The 19,445-nt window shown below is 35.5% G+C and overlaps 1 protein-coding gene across 4 annotated transcripts in view; it reads right to left on the bottom strand.

Moving 5' to 3' along the window:
• FHIT (fragile histidine triad diadenosine triphosphatase) overlaps window positions 1-19,445 on the bottom strand; it is a 584,721-nt gene that overhangs the window by 543,522 nt on the left and 21,754 nt on the right. For 2 of the 4 annotated variants that reach the window (XM_048315659.1, XM_048315655.1), the window contains exon 1: window positions 12,690-12,755. The exons of the other annotated variants lie outside the window; for them this stretch is intronic. The gene's annotated coding sequence lies outside the window, so the exon portion shown is untranslated. Of the gene's footprint in view, window positions 1-12,689; window positions 12,756-19,445 lie in introns of those variants that run through there. 4 annotated transcript variants of the gene reach the window in all.

The raw sequence follows: 19,445 nt of genomic DNA, 5'->3' as shown, positions 1-19,445 counted from the left end.
TTGGGTTTGTAGATTTACTAAGTCTATTACAGGTAGTAGTTTACAACACCACTAAACCACTTTCAGGAAAGTGAACGTAACACATTACCCACAATTACACCCTATGAATGTTAATTGCTTCGTTTTGAACCTTACCCACTACTACTTCCCTTTTACTTCCTTTCTCAACCATTCATCTTACTGACATCCACAAAACAAAACCACTGCAAATAGACAAATGTTCAATCAATGTAATGATTTAACTTACTGTACTGTGCTACAGTATTTTTTTTCCTTCTCCCAGCTTTCAAAGAACACTGTTTACAGTGTGAAAATCTACTTTTCCCTCAAGCACTCTATTTTAGGAGTGTTTTGTTCTCGTCCAAGTTATTTAAAACTATGTACTTGTTACCAATTCAGAGCAAAGCTCCCATTGATGCCCTCTCTAATACTGCTATAGTTACCATATAAAGCCCAAATGCAGCACTGCTTTGTTTCATCTACTAAATGATGTGCCAGTGTTTGAACAATTTATCCTTAAACCAAGAGCTTCAGAGAAACAGCTGCTTAATAGTAAAAAACAAAATAAGTTTAAAAAATTAAAAACTATTTAAATACAGTATACTATTTTAATTCAATTCAGAAAAAAAGTTCCTTTACTGTCTCATTTCTGAGAAAATGTATCAGAGACAACAGAAAATATAGGGTTGATATCCATTTAAAATATGAAAGACAATCCTTGATTATCAGCATCACATCCAGTTCTTACTTTATTCCCCAGGTCTTAGTAAAAGAACAAAAAGATTTTTCTCCCCTTCCCAGGAAATAGATTAGGTAGGCATGACATTTTCCCACTTCACTGTTGTATGCGGTAATAAGCTTTCCTTTTGTAGCATTTATGAATTCAAACAGTGCTGGGGTTAAGCTGGAGCAAAGCAATTTGGCATGCTTGCATCTGCTTTTATCAGGGAAAGGAAAAGCAATCCATGAGGTCTGGACTGACCTTAAAGCACAAGTATTTATTTGGAGATTCTAAGGGCTTACTAACTGTGTTTGGTAAGAGGGAACTTAAATTCAATCACGCTCACACCCAATGTCACCTTAATTCAGGCAATTGCCTTTCAGTTCTTCTGCAGGGCCAATAATGTAATTGGTATTCTGGTACTACAAATATTCTCTCTTTAAAAGGGACACATTAACTACACACTCCCATTCTACCATGCTGCTTTCTACAGGACATACCAGGTTTCCAAAGTCAGCTACTTCCAAATTCAAATAACTTCTATGCTGGTCAATGCAATTATATTTTCAAAGTATATCTATATAACCCTCTGATATACAACTGTCCCAGAATAATATTAAAGTCCATCAACTTATGAGTAAAGAACTACTAAGAAAATGGTCTTTAAAATCTCAGACATATGAAGGAGTTGGTTTGGAAAGCCTTTGTTGCTTTTACTAAGCCATTTCTCAATTAATCTGCTGAAATACAAATGCATTCAGGGAACACACTTCTTCCCCTGGGAACTGGACACTGTTGTTTTGTTTCAAGGTATGACTGCTCCAGTTCTTTCACGAAATCTGAGCAACTGTCAGTGTTCGCAACTCTCTCAGCTCCACAATAAATTTTAAAAAATGCATTAGAAACAATTAGTGGAGAAACATTTACTGCCTCTCAATGACAAAGATACTTGATCAAATTTAGATCCACTGCAGCGCAAGCAGTAAAACAATGTGAATACATAGCGTGCTGCTTTGCAAATCTGAACTTCCATCTTTCCACCTAATAGACAGTACCGTTATTGTCAGGTAGTGATGTGCCAGTGATTACAGTTTTATTATTCTTTTTTTCACTTTATTCACTCTTCCTCCATCCTTTAACTACTGGAAAATCTGAGACTATTTTAAAACTGATGGTACATAGAATTAATTCTCAATGACATGATAAGCAAGTCCTACATTTCATACATCCTAGGTACACCAGCATCCTATATTGAAATACAGAATGTGCTGGTGTGGCACTTACGGACATGGTTTAATGGCAGTGCTTGGCTAATGGTTGGACTCAATGATCTTAAAGGTCTTTCCAACCTAAACGATTCTAAATACACATTTCACATTAAAAAAATGACCAACAAGAAAGAGAACTGTTGTAATTCTTAATTCCTCTGTTGAGTACTTGAACTGAACCTATGCTTAGTAAGGAGCACGGAAGGAAAGACCCTTCATTCCTTTCTAAGTTCCCTTCAGAGCTCCTGTTTTCTCTATCTGGAGCCAGACTAATCTCAGCTCAAACACAAACAGGCCCAGAGAATCAGGAATTCAGGCCACATGTTCTTATAAAAAGATAAATTGATTCAGTTCACCAGGGCTGCTCAGGGCTCAAAAGCAAAGCAATCAGCCTCTCGAGACACAGAGATCACCACGTGCAATTCCATTTCAGCCAAGGACAAGGTTCTACAGTCAAGACGCTCCACTGCCATTTTCTGCTCACCCAGCTTGTGTGCTTAACATTCCACTAACATACTAAGGACAGACCTAAACTGCCTCTTCAATCCAAAGAAAAGCTGCATGATTCTCTTTAATTCGACATCAAACCCAGATCAGTAGCTGATGCTAAAGGGGCAAATCATAGTAGCTTGAGTTTAACTCAGAGCTAAAGGGGTGAGACAGCAGCTTCAGCAGCTTCAGGATGGAGCTGGGTTGTATTCGCCAGTTCTCAGTAAAGGTGTGGTGAGCTTGTATCTACGTGGACTAGAGTATCTAAGAAGTGTGGTCATACTAGGGCAGAATTAGTCACCACCTCCTCTCCAGAGGATTTTCCTCCTGCCAGGATCTCTCCAAGGAAAAGCAAGTCTGACATTTAATGCAGGTAACAGCACCTGACAGCAGCTGTGCAGATGTGCCACAAAAAAAGGACGCAGGTACTGTAAGCGATTGAACAGACATTTTCACTCTCTTCCCAAATAAAAAACAGGAGAAAGAACTGGGTGTGTATGCATATGTGAGTATGAAATGGAAGCCAAATCTATCTAAATTAAAGATAATTAAAAGGAGATTATTTGGTTCAAGGTCAACTATGGCAGGCAACACCACAGTTACCATAATAACTTCAGATAAAAAGAAGATTAGACAGGTACAAACAACTGCAAACCTACAGAGTGCTGCTGCCACATACAGAACTCCACTTTCTAGCTCCTCTTAAATGTTTCCTTTGAAAATATTTTTATTCATTAGAAACATTTCCTTGCTTCAATCTTTTTCTTATATATTTTTCTACCTATTAACAGCTCAACTGCCTATATATACATTAAAAATTAATGTACCATGTCATAAAAGGCAAACATGATCAGAAGAAAAAAAGCAAACTCACATCACAGCATAGCATACATTTGCTTCTTCTGGGCTATACAAATATGTTGTTTAACTGGTCTTCAAACAGTTGATCATAGTGAGTTACAGTTTATAACAACACAAATTCATATCAATTTAAATTTCACTGCATAATGTGACTATCTTGAATTTCTACATCTTTCTTTTACACTGTAGGCTGCTTTAATTATGCCAGTTCAACCTTCTGAACGTGACAACAGAAAAATCTGAAAATGAAAAGCTGAAGTTGTTGAAAAAAATACAAGATTATGGGATATCTGAATCTCAGAAAAATAGCTTATTAATGAAAATTAGTTTCTGTCAGGCTGTCTGACGTAAGATCCAATCTCTTTCTAGCAAAAAACCCACCCTATTTCTACTTTAACTACAAATCAAAGAACAATTGAGTTACATGTTTATGAGCAAGTAAAGAATGCTGAACTGTCTTCAAAGACTAAAGTTATTGTGATATTATACATACAGACAACTATTTTGCTCTGCTACCTAAATTTTAGGTATTTATCCACTTAATACACAGTGAAAAATCCACAGTTATGCAGCCTTATGTATCTTAATTTCCTGCTTTCCATAGAAATGCTTGATGCCTACTACTACATAAGCAAGCTTCATGCAAATTCAGAAGAACCATTAAAAAGTAACTTCCAATTTTCTTGTTTTTCTCACCTGGCATTATTAATTTAGGCAGCAGACACAGGACCAGTGCATTTATTTTTAAATACGCTGGCATTAATCTTTGCAAACATAACTACACCAGCACAACTTAACCACTGTGAACAAAGCAGAAGTCAGCACTTATTCTCTAAGATTTGGAGACCCTCAGCATATCAACTTTCTTTACATTTTCCCTCTATCACTCAGCACTTAATCTGATAGGGAAGCCAGGTGGCTAAAGAAGTTGTCCTGTCAGCTTTATCTTTAATCTCTGCAGTCAGATTTGTGAATGTAACAAAGTGTAAGGCAATGTTTGTCACTGCAATGTAAGAAATACCTTTAGAGTATCATCTTTCTGTAATTAGAGACTACAAAGGGATAATAAATACATACATCAATGTTTGGCCTATATATTAATAATTATGTTTAGTTTGTACAGCTCCTACTGTATGAAAAAGGTCTGTACTAATAGATGTTGCTTCCCTCTACTGCTTTAATGCCACCATTGTTTGGTCACTAACACTGAACTCATCCAGCACCCCTGTACATGGAGAGGGGAGCCAAGGTGAAGCAATTAGGCCAGTTCCAATTTCCTCTGAAGTTAAAGGGGACTGCCCTGAATGTCAGAGACAACTCAACACAGACAAAAGATCAATTTGTACAAACCCAAGTTTAATCTGGAAGATGATTAACCACCAAACAGAACTAATTACCAAAGGAAGTGGACACTTATCCCTCTTCAAACGAAGACAAGCTTTCCAGCAGATCCACTTCTGCCAAGCATGTTACCTGTCTCCATCGAGGGAAATGAGTGACATTTACATTCCCCACACAGGAGATCAAACAAAACACTTCAGTGATCTCTTCTGATCTCTACTCCTATGAACCTCTATCACCCTTGTAACCCTAGGTACAATTTTTCTCTAAGTTTAGCACAAAAATAAATACGAACTTGTGCAAAACCAAAATTTTTTGAGTCTTTCCCTCAGTTTTCCTGGAAAAATTGACAGAAATTACTTCTTCTCTGAACCTCATTGCTGCTCCCAAAAAAACTCCCACTTCTACCCTCTTCCCTCTTCTAATTTCAGAATTGCTCCTAAATTATAATGGTTCTTCAAATTATTTAGACTAGCAAGATTTGGCTACATAAGGAGTAAGATACCCATTTCAATAAAAACACATCAAGTCAAGGAAAAAAGCTGCACATCTTTTAGCTAGGAACTTCAGAGTTAGGAAATAAGACCACAGATTTCAGGTGCTTTTGTCTTCACTATTGCTGAAAATAATTAGAGGGATTTTAAGTGTGCCTATTTACATTATATATGCATGTTTTTATCAGCATGCATTTGGGTTATTCCCTCAGAAATCCCTCTCTCTTATCCACAGAAAATCTGATTCAGGTTTCAGAGTTTTTACTGGGAAAAGGAAAACAATATACGAAATACATTTTAGCCTTTATATGTTATGGGTTTTGTGACAGAAGCAGCAAGCTTTCTCTGCTGTTTAAAATGTTTGCGTTCACCTACATTTTACTTCTGAGCTTGTTTTGGATATTCTTCATCTGTGACATTGCCATTGATTTATTCTGGTCAGAAAACATAGGATTTATTTCTGTTGAGCAAACCAGTGGGCTTTCTGAATGGATTATCATCAACTTTTTTTTTCTTTTTTTTTTTTTTTCTTTCCTACTACTACTGGTTTTCCCAATGAACTGCATTCTGAGAAGTTCATTACACACTTAGTCTTCAAGACCACCAGAGGTCATTCTGCTTCTGTGTCATGCTCTCAATGATTATATATTGTGTAAGTGCTATCTATAATGACCAGGCAAACTGAATTCAGCTGAACAGCTTTATCTAATTTTTCAAACCTAGAACATTATGTCCCATTTCATTTTTATGAGACTTACTTCAAACTTTCTCCAAGCAGGTCCTGGGTACAAAGCTGATGTTTTTCTTTGTTTTTTCTTTCCACAGCTCTCTAAACCACCCCCAGAACTCATCAGATAGAACGGCATCAGTCGTCGTTGAGCTTTGCAACAGTCATATTGATCGGTATCTCCCAAAGGCACATTGTCATCATTTTACCACTGATGGGGTTATGGGAAGACACACACTTTGACATTCCCCTTAGATGTGATAAATGCAATCCTCATTTTCTCAGATCTTGTGCAATTCGCCACAAATCCATCGATCACCACAGAATGACCCTTCTATTCCACTGAAACTGTGAAACCCAAAGATAGAAATATCTTCCTAATTCATATGTATGCCATATATTCCATAGTCCTATTTTTCATTAGATTGGAGTGATTCAGCTCATCATTCCCATGATGCAAATATCAACTGGTGTATTCCTTTTGATTAATGTTGTACAGCATCAATTTGAATACAACATTAACAGGTTTCTCCCCCCACTATAATCTATCTCATTTTTAAATAGCAGAGGGCATTCCTGACACGTGCCACATGTGAATCATTTTGCTTGTGGACTGCCACAATCATTATTATTATAAAAAACAGAAACCAGTTGGTAGTTGTTACTAGCTGAAGTTTTACTTGGAAATTTTGCTCTAGTAAAAACATTTTTAAAACTAGACATAACAGGCTAGAAAAAATTTCTTCCTATGCTTAACATAGGAAAAACCACTACAGAATTTACTAAGCGTTATGCTTTGTGCATCTTTTGCCAATTTTCTCAAAACAAGTAAAAATTGGTCATGGCAAGAATAAAGCAGCAAAGTCAGCCACACATGAACTTCAAAGAGCAACCTGCACAAACTCAGTGCCCTAACATTGCTCCTATTACAAAACTACAAAGAGTGTAGAGATTATGGCAAGATTTGGCCTAGGGTACAAAATTCTAGATGCACTATTTTGGGAAAATATAATAAAATGTCTGTAAAGGTTTGAACACTTTAAGTGCTAAGCACGTGCTCGTGATGAAAACAGAGATGCCTGTCACTGCCCTACTGAATTATAAACTGTTCTTAGTTTTGTGTCTTAAATATACAATTAAAAGCTTTCCATCTCTCATTTCAGAGAAGGAAATTGCAATCCTTTCTTGGAAATTAACCTTCCATCTAGTTCCTGGACATGTTTTTTTTAATTATTATTTTTGAACCAGAAGCCATTTAATTATTATTTGTGGCTTACATTTGCATCTCTGGAAATAGTTTTTTCTTCTCTCTCCTTCTACCATTTCATTTCAGTCCATTACCAGGGGTGTGAGCAGGTTGCTGACTATGCTGATAGGCAAGGAGCAGGGAGAAGTCCTTGCTCCACATTTCATTCAGATAATAGAAACCTGCAAGCTGCTCAGTGTGACAGATGAGCTCTGTGAGCTAAAGCAACTTGTTCTGCCTGTCAGGCTGCAAGAGCCTACAGCAGCAAGATACAATTGTGATGACACCACCATCGCGAAACTGGGTCAAACATACGGTCACTTTAAAACAGAATGTCACCCGTTCTTTCTACTTGAGGAATTTGATTCAGTGACACTAAAAGCTGTTAGATACCATTAGTTTTATATCCAGGTTCAAAATGAAACTGTTTCTTTGACCGTATTTGAGGGATCTTCTTGCAGGCCCTACTTTGCCATTAAAGTTCATAGGAATCACAAACTGTCAAATAATGTCACTATCGCCCAGAGCAAGTGGGTGCTTTATGAGGACAATGCTCTCCATGTTGCACCAGGGAAGCTGGGCCTTTGGAGTAATATCACCATTATGGCCTTTGTGGATTAAATGCATTAAAATCATCACAGAATTTTAAAGAAAATTATACAGATATAAAATGGGTATTTTAATCACAGAAATAAAAGATACCTGAACTCATGCCTACACCTATTATTTGCTTTAGATCATCATCTCATACAAAAATTAATTTTTTTAGTGGAATAAAAGAATTATTAAATGAATATTAGTAAAAAAGTAAAGATAAATGAAAAGTACTATTTAATAAACTGGTCCAATTATTTCCCTCAGTCTTGGAAGATTTATTTGCATCATACTGTGATGCTGAAATATCCCATGCTATATTACAAGCATGTTCTGTTCAAAGATTAAATAACTGTGGCATACAGATAACACCACATGCTGTGGTTCTACATAAGATTTGGAAAAGCAGATGATGAGATGAAGATAGTTCTGGCCATACTCCGATATTTGATAAGCAAAATCTCGCATGTATTAAATGATGTGTAAACCTATCTTTTTTAACAGAATTACACTATGTATATGTTTCAGCACGGATAACTTTAGTCCAAAAGTACTAGAAATGTAGAAGGAAACAGTAAAGGTCTGAGATCCAAAAGTAATTTCCTTCGCAATATTTACCCGCTTGTGTTGACAGTCTGAGTCAAGCTCAAATCATGGACTCAGGTCAAGAAAAAATTCCCAGCCTATTAGATTCCACAGTTTAATTTGGGTATTTCGGTACAGCATAATGAAGACATTTTATCTATTTCATGTTTTGATGTATGTATTTTTCTGGTTTATGTTACATACTTGCCTTTCTAGTTCAACACAAAAACTTTCAGGAAAAATATTTTCAAGAAAAACTTCTCATGGAGCCATTCTGTTAAAATGATTTATATTTTTGTGCAGTTAAAAACTTATATAATTCTTAAAAATAATTGTTGTTTACTTGCTTTGATTTCTAAATGTCTTTGATCTCATTCATTAATATTCATTAGACTTCTGATGTTGGACTAATGAGAATCTTACACATTTATGAGAAGCTATTTAAACAATGCTATCAATTTTTTTTCCTGACTTATGTTTTTCATCAACACTGACAATACTTAATTCTTCGTATTCTCCAGTTTTGTCTTCAAACTTCCTGAAGAGATGGTACTTGTTCTCCAAACAAAAGGGGAACTCAACAAATGCATAACTAATTCAGCCAATTTTGAGCATAGAACCCTAAGCAGATAACAAGAGAAACACATAATATATATGGACAGAATGAATAATGCTCAAAGGAAGAATCCAGCCACAACTTTTCAGCCTCAGGAGTTTACAGGCACAAAAGCAGCAGTGGTATTGCCAGAAGACAAGAGCAGCCACTGATTATTTCCCATCCCAGGTGCATACACAGCATGCAGGAACAGCAAGGCACTTGTGTGCTTTGTATTTCAGAAAACATCGGCTGTGTTCAGATTGAGTTTCCACTGTTTGCAGTCCATATCCACAGGAAGCTGAAAGGAAGAGTGTCCCAGAATGCTGCCCAGAATCACCTGCATTGCACACACGGAATAAATGAGAAGCACCCAAGGGAACCGATGCAATCCACCACAACATGGCAACAAACAGACTGAATACAATATATCAAAATTAATATATATTTTTTTTTTTCAGATAAAGCTACACCAGTTCGAAACCATCCATTAGAGGAGTCTATCTAGGAATTAATTCCTACACTGAAAGAGAAATAGCCATTTTAAGCTTTCTAATGACAATAAAATAAATGTGCAAATGCAGCTAAGTACATAATTCTGCAGTGCCCACTACAGCATTTGTAGTGTATGTACCCATACACCAAATTTCCATACACAGAAAGCCACTGCTCTGGTCTCAGTATCAAATAATAACAAAAAAGTTCAAGGACAAAGTATTCCTAATTCTAGGATTCCCAGTGTATCTCACAGGATGCTTACTACCTAATACCTCAGAATCTACTACCAACTCCAAACGTTTCAAAAGAGTTTCTTTTGTATATCAAAGTTTTCAAGATCTTCACTGGTACAAATGTTTTATTATGTGTAAAGATATGAATATGAATGTGGTTCTATATTACAACACAGTTCTGGAAAAAAAAGTAATTTTAGAAGCTTTAGCTAGCATCCAAAGTATTTATATAAGCCAGAATTCTGATTATGTGCAATACCTACCCTTATATATCACTCCCAAATGTGTTATTAATCTTCCTCTAAAGAACACTATTTCCATCTTTTCTTCATTTCTATTCTTCTCTATTCCCCTGCATGCAGATCCTGGTACTTTGTCTGTAACTATGATTCTCAAGCTTACCTCTCGGAAATGTGCCATCATAGCACATGTCATACTGGGATTTTATCCCACTTAAGCAAGCCTTCTTAAAACAAGCCACACACCAGAATTAACATGACATGAGAAGTGTTAATATCACAGTACTAGAATGCAATGTTTTTTTCCCCTGACACCTGGGAAAGTGAAAAACAGGAAAACATATTATTTAAGAGAAAGTTTTCCAAGTAAGTCAGGTATACACAATGCTTGGGGGTTTGGGGTTTTTTGTTACAAAACATATTCTAATTTCGAATTCAAATATCCTGAAGTTTCCCAATTTTAAATTTTTAAAATTTTTCTTAAATCACACTGTCAAGGCCTAACACCTACAGCCTCAGTTGCAGCACTGGGAAGGCTACATCTCACAACAGGTATAAAACACTAAAGTTAATTAATAGACTAGGATTCAAACAGCAAAACTGGTGAAAAGCTGACACAGAAATCGTTCTCATTGGAAACACTTAGGTAAAGAGAAATGACAGTGCCTGCTACGAACAATAATGACTCAGTGGAGGAAAGCTTACAAATTATACTAATTAATAAGAAACAGACAAGAAAAATAAGAGCCTCAAAGCAGGAGTGGCATCTTGGCAAAACGCTCACAAGCAAAGGCACCTAGTCTAGGCCTCACCATCTTCTGTGTCTTTCAAAGGAGGCACCCAGCAGTCCAATTTCTGCCCTACAAAATTAGAACCAACCAGCCTGGGCAAGCACCCGATTTACTAAAGCAATTTTTTAAACTAAAAAGAAACCAGTGTGACTAATCTGTTGCTACTAACGGCCAAGCTTGGTTACATCCACATGGACTGCAGCAACTGCAGGTTAAATACACACTGAACCAATCTTTGGCAAGTGCTCTGCTTACAATGACATCTATTCCTTACTACTGAAAGCACCACAACTGCCCACATGAGATTTATATTCTTCTATGCATAAAAAGACTCAGAACAATTTTCTTAACCTTTCATATAACTGCAAAATTTGTCCATCCTTCCAGTAAAATGTGCACTAAAACACACAGAGTTTTGTTAAGTTTTAGTACTATGTTCATTCAATCAGCATGTTCTGCCTCATTCAGATTCCACCTCCTTAAGTCAGAAAACAAAATGTCTGAATGATCTTGACAGAAAAATCTGATTTGGTTAAACAGCTCAAGACTTTCCAAGTGAATGCAAACTTTGAAAAAGATACTCATTTTTTAGTGAAAATCGTTATTATTGGTTTGAAAATTTCTTCATTCCTACAAGTATCATTAAAAGGTTTTTTTGTTTCAAACAATCACAAATATTTCAACCATTCTAGAGACAGAACTGGAATGCAAGGGGGCTTATATAACAGTCTTTTTTAGGACAAAAATTAGGCTTTTACAATGCAGTTTCTTTTGTATTTAATAGAAGCCCACTTCCTTACTAATTGTCACTGGTTCTGTGACCAACAACTGCAATTAGTTATGCTTCATGACACACACATGAATCCTTTTGTGGTTATATTATTCAACCTGAACATTAATAGCAGCACTGTTATAAATTCTACAGGAATTGCATCACCACGCCTATTTTATTAAAACATTTGTGGCAAGAGACAGTTAAATGCTGTGCATCCTTTAAATATATTACTCTGGTTGGGAAAATAGTTAGTCTACCCGATGAATTAAAGAATTCAAGAAACCAAAAACCAAATAAGAGTAGTATTTAATTTGTACAAGCAGTACTTAATTTAGTACTTAATAAAGATCACGTAAAATATGAAAAAAATAAAATGCATTACTAATACTGTCTTATTTTCAAGTAGACCTCATATTTACAAACAAGTTTCACTAGAAAAGTAAAACTGACAGCAAAACAAAACCAACAAAGCAAAACAATTTTTATTAGTTCAAATGAAACTAACCAGGGCTACAGCAGTAAAAACCTAACTTCTTTTAAATTCCAAAATGAATCTCCTCTCCTGACCTTTATAGAGCTCAAGATGCATACGTACACAGAATAAACAAAATAATTTGCAAGCAAATTCACTGAGTGCACCTGACCTTTGAAACAGCACAGATAATTTTAATCAGATTTGCACAATGTTAATCTGTCTCAGGTTCCTTGTAGTAACACAAAGATGACAAAACTACTTAAGGAAAAAAAAGACAACATTTTACCAAAATAAAACAATCTTTAAATATTTTTTTAAATAGCCCTAAGGGTCTCAGTCAGATTCAGAAAAGATTCCTCTGAAATTCTACTCCCTCAATATCCAGCTAAGGTGGACAATTCAGTTCTAGAGAGAAAAGCCCTTTCTACCAGTTATGCACGTTTCTGTCTCAGTTAAGTTGAAGAGCTGACACCTAAAAGAAAAAAAAAAGTAATTTACACAATCATTTTAAAAATCGGGTTTTGTAGGAGTGGCCTGTAGTTGCCTCCTTGATCACCTAGCATGCAGTGGCTGCTTAAAGCTTCTCGGTTACATTGATCATCCTAGATTTTTCAGAGATAATGACTAAAAAATACCAAGATCTGCAGCATAAATAACCTGACAAGCAGTGCTGACTAGTAAAAAACCTCTCGTTACAGAGAGCAGAAGTTCTCAGAAATATATATAAATGAGCCTTAGCTGAATTAGATGACAGCACCTTCCTCTGTGGAAGGACAGATGTTACATCAGGAGTTAAACAGCATTTATAGCCACCATTGCTTGTAACACTTGGAAAAAACAAGGGAAGAAACCTTATACTTTATATAAGGCCCAAAGCAGGTCACTGCAAGTGGTTCTATTACTTGTGCCTGAAGAAATGAGAATAATTAGCGTGGGGAGCTGAAAGCCCTGTTTAGTTTCACAATGTTCAACCTCCATCAAATTAGACCTTCCATGCCAAGAGCAACAAGAGGGTTCTGCCCAAGCTGGAAAAGACAGCATGAGAGTAAAATGTGACTAAACGCATTAAACACTTAAAAAGCTGAAGTTTGGCTTTGGTACTTTTGAGAAAAAAACAACACTAAGTAGGACAAAGATCCTCATTAATTACTTGCCCAGTTCAGAGATGCAATAGGACAACACAGCTTTGTCAAATAATGTACTTTATCTACTCCTGGCCTAGTTGCTTTTAAAGCTTCACTTCTTAGTATTTAGAGACATTTTCAGTTTAATAAACCACTTAGACAATAGAACAGCTGGAAAGGAAACATGAAGTAAACTATTAGCTACATTAATTTGTAAGTATTCATGGCTCACAAATGAATTTTCTATATTGGCTGTTTCCTTGTAGAACCAGCACTACTCTTGTAATTCTTATGAGCAGTAAGGTGAGTCAAATGTGTTTCTAAAGAATTTGGTCCCCTTATCCACACTCAGATCATTGTGAGCAAACCTTGTACTATTTGACACAGCCTCTGAGACAATAAGCAAGAGAACAGCTTTCTCAAAACCAGCTTTGCTGAGAGCTAACACATGTTGAGGTGGGATCATGAACAGAGCTTTCCAGAACAGCATTCCTTCATTTGTGTGTCACTGATTAATTCTCTGAAACTGCTGTAGACCAGCCACCCCTTTCAGATTATGGCAACAATCACACTCTTCTGCCACTTTATTTTGGTCTTTTTCTCTCTCCTTTGCTCACAAAGAATTTTACAGCTTGTCTTTTGCAACAGCTATTTGATATCCTCATCTTTCCCTATTAAGGATTTTAATTTATTCAGCTTATCAGGAAGGTTGAAAAGGGACCTGATCTCTGTATACAGACACTTGCACAGTCTGTCAGTGTGAAGCATTCTGACCTTGCAAACGGAGTCACAGAAGCCCTGGCATCTGGAAATAAATCACACTGCAATGGGTGGTTCCTTGCAATAGTGACAAATAATATTGATAACTGCATCGTTCAGTCTCAACACTCAACACAGAACCCGTTACAATGCAAGTGTTGTAAGAACTATAAAATATTTAAGAAGTAATGTAGAATGATTTTATCTTTCCTAATGCTGCTTTCATATTCCTATTTCCAATATACAATGAATGCTCACACACACGATCAAAAACTAACATTACACTAGAAAAATAAAGAAAAAACAGCTGCCAAATGGAATAGAACTTTCAGTTTCATATTTTCCTTTCAAATTTTAAAGCAATTTTCTATAGGCAAACAAAAACCTTTAAAAAAACCTGTTTTCCTCAGAAAGTAATTTTCATTTATTTGACTACTCCTATCAAAATATCTATACTAAAATGCACTGTTTTGTCTAACCTTCGAGTACCTCAAATTGTATCCTGAGTAAGATTCTTTGCACTGTTTTGCTTCAATATCCAACCACCTCTAAATCTTCCCTGATTTAAAACCTGCCCCCAGTATCCTCTCATATAACTTCAAACACTAATCCTGATTTTTGTTACAAAGCTGCAGACAAGTAACTATTCACCACCTCACAACTATTTACTATCCCACACTGAACAGCCACATTGCTAGTCAGACTGCCAAGAATACTCTCCATATTCTTCCTCTTCCAATTCAGTTCTTAGTAGGACAACTCATGATAAATACATTTATAAAAATGTCTTCTATATATAATACAAATATTTCGCTACCAATATTTCACTCCAGTTTTTAATAGGCAAACAACCAGTCTTACACCAGTCTGTAATGATAACTGAACCAAACACTTTAGTTGACAATAGTTTGCAGCAACACACAAACAGGCACAGTAGTTTGACAATCAACACGTCCCCAAACAATAACATCACTGCAGTTTAAATCCAACTCATATAAAGGCCTGCAGAGCAATGGAAGCTGAAGTCCAGGGTTGTAACGTTTTCTAGAGAAATAGCAGACAGAACATTATGTTCTCATTCGAGCTCTGTTTGCTCTGCTGGTCTGCATTTTGGTTTTTCTATAAATATTTTTAAACAAGACTACCCATTTTCTTCAGCAAAACATCTGCCTAATCAAAAATAAGACTTAGGAACTCATAAACCTCAGATTTATGCAAGATCCCTTCTGTCCTTTCCCTGTCTCTTTCGAATATTGAATGTTTTAAAGACAAATTTCACCTGAAAATTTCTCTGCAATGAACCAAATTCTGCTCTTCTGAAATAGGATTCATCACAACCATATAATTCTTAAATATTTAATAACACAACATGAACTAAAAAGAGACTGAAAGCCTGAAATCATTAAATCATAAGGACATGTCCCAGCACAAGAAATTTGCAGCATAGGAGGGAGTTTCATTTGTCATCACATGCAATAGCAACTGTCTCCATCAAGAATGAAGTTAATCAGCACAGACTAAATAAATTAGGTAACTCTTTAGATTGTTAACATTGTACTTTAGAATGAAGACCAATCTTTGTCTCCTCATGCTGGAAAACTTCTCTTTCAAATAAATCAATTTTGTGGTTTGAAACTAAAGGGCAGTGAAATTCCTTACTGTATTTTTTACCCAAATATTTTTGGTAAGATACTCAGTTTACACAAGGGACACAAAGTGTTAAAACTATAAGAGTAAAAGGCAGAAAAGCAAACAGGTTTAAACACAAAGACTTCAGTATTTAATTTACTCTTATGATCACCGGTCATTACCTGTTTCTAAAAACAGTAAAGTTTTTCACTTTGGTTCAGGTTTTAATTTTTTCTGCAATGCTTGAAAAATAGATGGTATATGGTGCCTATTTAATTAAAGGAGCAACAAAAACCTTAAGCAAGAGCATTTTAGTATAAAAGTAACTGGATCTTTATCACAAAAAAAAAAAGCAAGGAAGCTTTCATGTACAACAGAAAACTCATTTAACCTTCAAAATCTGCTAGGCAATTTTGTGAGGAACCAGAGCAACTAAAACACATATAACAATAATTAAATAGAAAAGAAAAGGTTGAGCATCACATATGTTATCTACAGAAGTTATTAAACAATAGGTGGGAATATTAATGCAAAGAATAATCATATTGTTATACTATCAAGGGCATACATCAAAGTGGAGTACCATTTTTGCAAAATCAAGGGAAAAATTGCTTTTGTTTTGGCACTTGGTTTGACATGGTATGTCAAAAGAAATTATAAAATTATAAAATGTTTTCAAGATATACTAAGTATGTTACTTAGGAAGTATTGTGCTTTAGAAGACAGGAAGAAACGAAGGCAGGAAAGTTGAGGGACACACACAGCTCTTAATGCAGCATAGGTAAGAATGGTTGCTCTGCTACTATATATTAAATAAACAAGTAATGAAATGAAGCTACTGGTTTTGATTCATGGAAATGCCAAAAAGATCGTGGATAAAGTATACAAAAGTAATGGTATTTCCTTTTTTTTTTTTTTTTTCTTTTAAGGGGAGTATCAGGAAGGCAGCAAAAGTCAGGTAAAGCATCAAAGTGGGAAAAACAGTGACAACAGAAAACAACAAAATCAAACATCTTTTCATTTTAGTGACCATTTAGAAAAATATTACTGTATTAATGCTATTTAAAAGCTATTTCAAAATCCAAAGTCCCTATGGAATACTTTACTTCCTACCAGTGTAAGGAATCATATTGTTTTTACTAACAGAACACTGATGTTCATTCCAAATGCCAGCTAAAATGCAAATTTGAGCCTCGTGTGTTACCCACTGCTTTCTAACAGGCCTTCATTATCTCTTAGTTCTCAGTTAAGACTAGTGCACAAATCCAGCAAAACAGTTTAGAAGGTACTTAATTTTCAGTATTTGCATAATAACAATGAAAAGGATAAATAATATGCATACTTAGTGCCACGCATCAACACTATGCCAATTTAAAGTCTTATACTTTAACATTTCAGAAATAATTTTGAAAACAAATGACATATATAAAGTATTCCAACAAGTTGGTATACAATGACTTCTGAACAACGAAACACCTGCCAAGGCCAATACCTACCAGATACATCAGATTTTTAGTGACTTTACACCTTGCTAAATCTCTGCAAATGTTAATGCTAAAAAAGCTTTACATTCAGAAGAATTTCTATAAATGTTTTTGACTATTCATGCAATAAGACAGAGCATTACTTTGATACACTAACAGGCATCACGGCAGTGCCAATACAGAAATTCTGTACTTTGGAGTATCTAGAAATGTGAAGCAGACAAATACAGCTGTTGTTATGTGCTACAATGCAAATCTGATGAGCTACACTGGGACTATTCAGTATTGCAGTGCAAATTGATGAGAGGAGAGGCACACAATCTGAATAAAATAAAAAGGTTTATTTACACCTCACAATTAGGACATTTTCTTTAGTATTGTCCAAAAGATTAAAACTAGCTTTTTTTCCTAAGACCTCTTTATAATTTTTCAAGTTTGCTACTAGAATAGCTACACCACTTCCAAAAGGAGTAGGCCTTTAAAAGCACTCAATAAATTTGAAAAATTCTACGCTGTTACCATAACAATCTGCAGGGACCTATGCAAACACCTGCTCCCCTCTGTAGGTACCCTCAGCCCTCCCACCCTGACACATCTCCCTCAGGGATTACAGTCTTGGGAACCTCCATTTAGGGGCCTTTTACAGCTTGGGATTCCCCCTCACAATCAATGCACTGGTGGAGGAGAGCTCTTTAAACAACTTTCCAATCTGTTCCTTGTAGAAAGACAGTTAGCAGACTGTCATGAAATTTAAGGGAAGGGAGGAGGAACTAGTCTTAATTAAGGGCTTCTGCAGAAACTCCTCTGAACAGCTGAGTCACTTAGAAAACAAGTACAATCTAATTGTACAGTCCCAAGTAACTCTGCCTGGACACAGTGGGTGCTGGGTTAGTCATAAACAGGGCCAGATCCAGCCCTTTCCAACAGGAATAACATTCAACTAATGCCAGTCATTTTTACCAGTAAAGCTTTCTACATGCTGATTATGAAACTGCTTTTCTCTTACAACACAATTTTATCCTTAGTTTGTGTGCACATTATTAAGTGCAGAGGCACCTCCTTCACTACAAAAATTTACATGCAAAAGTGAAAGGCTTCAAATTCTGACATTGACTATTGAGCACGGATACTCAGAATTATCCTGTACCTTTAGAGACAATCGTATTTCCCTCCCTGGTTCTCAAAGGAACCCAGAAGGCATTTTATCAGCAAACAAAACAAACAAAGATTTGGTTAGGCCTTTAAAATAATAAATAAAAACAAGCAAACAAAAAACCACATTTACATATGAATTTGAGCACTAAACTCAGAAAATAGGAGTTATAAACTACACCGATGCACAAGGAACACATTGCACCAAACATATCTAAGTTTTATTTGATAAATTACTGGTGGAGTAGAGAAAGACGAGAAGAATGAACATAATTTTTTAAGACTTTTTTTAAAGTGTCCATCTCCCTCTAGAGCTTATGGAAATAACAAAGCAACAAAACCATGTAGCCCTGTAAGAATAACTTAAATCTAAGTGAGAAAAAATCTAAAGGCAGGCAAAAAAGAAATTTCAGATATTAGCTTAATAAGGAGAAAATATGGATGATACTGGTCAACTTATAATGATGAACAAAATAAAACATTGCCTACACAGCAGCAAAATACTCGAAAATAATCAATTTGCATTTTTTAATCATTCTCCTATTAGGATCTGAGCTACAGAAGTCAACAACGTTTTTCTTGGAGACTTAATATGTCAACATTTGCCCTCTGTAGTAAACATGGCCAATTTGTCTGAAGCTGTTTATTTACACACTAAAGACATTCTATACACAAATCAGCTGACAAAGTTGGAAAGCAACAGTATTTTTAACCTTGGCAGAAATAGGCAAAATTATAAATATATGAAATAATATAAACAAATGTAATTGACATAATTGAAGCTGCAGATACTGGACAAGAAAGAATGACTGACATATAAAACTGAGTAATTCAATTTACTGCAAATTCACAAACGGATTCATGTGACAAATGACAAAATGAGTATGAGAGGATTATACATTGTAACTATAAAAAGGCAAATCCTATAAAGTACATACACAGTTATAATATGAAAGACAAGTGGATAATCCCATGTTTAACATTAAGTTATATGAGTTGACCCATTGTTTCCAATAGTATCTCTATATCCTCCAATTTTCCCAGCATGTAAAAGTATTACCTTGGCCACTAGCAAAGTCAATGGAAACTGAAAACATACAGTTCAAAGGCTGTCAAACTAAAATATTTTACTATCAGTACAGGCTTTGTGTAACACACTATTCTCATTGCACTCTGAGACATAAACCATAATCAAAGAAAACAAAATTATAAGAAGCTGAATAAAACCATATGAAAAATGGATTCAAATAGAATAAATGTTTAATAAATAAGTGAATGAAAACAAATAGGCTCCACAGCTTTCACATATTGCTGCCTTAATTCTTCTAAGTTTTCTCAATACTACAATACCAATTAAATTAGCAC

This window comes from Corvus hawaiiensis, chromosome 11 (assembly GCF_020740725.1).
Source record: "Corvus hawaiiensis isolate bCorHaw1 chromosome 11, bCorHaw1.pri.cur, whole genome shotgun sequence".
Taxonomy (NCBI): Eukaryota; Metazoa; Chordata; class Aves; order Passeriformes; family Corvidae; genus Corvus; species Corvus hawaiiensis.
This window is presented reverse-complemented; position numbering and strand designations above follow the sequence as displayed.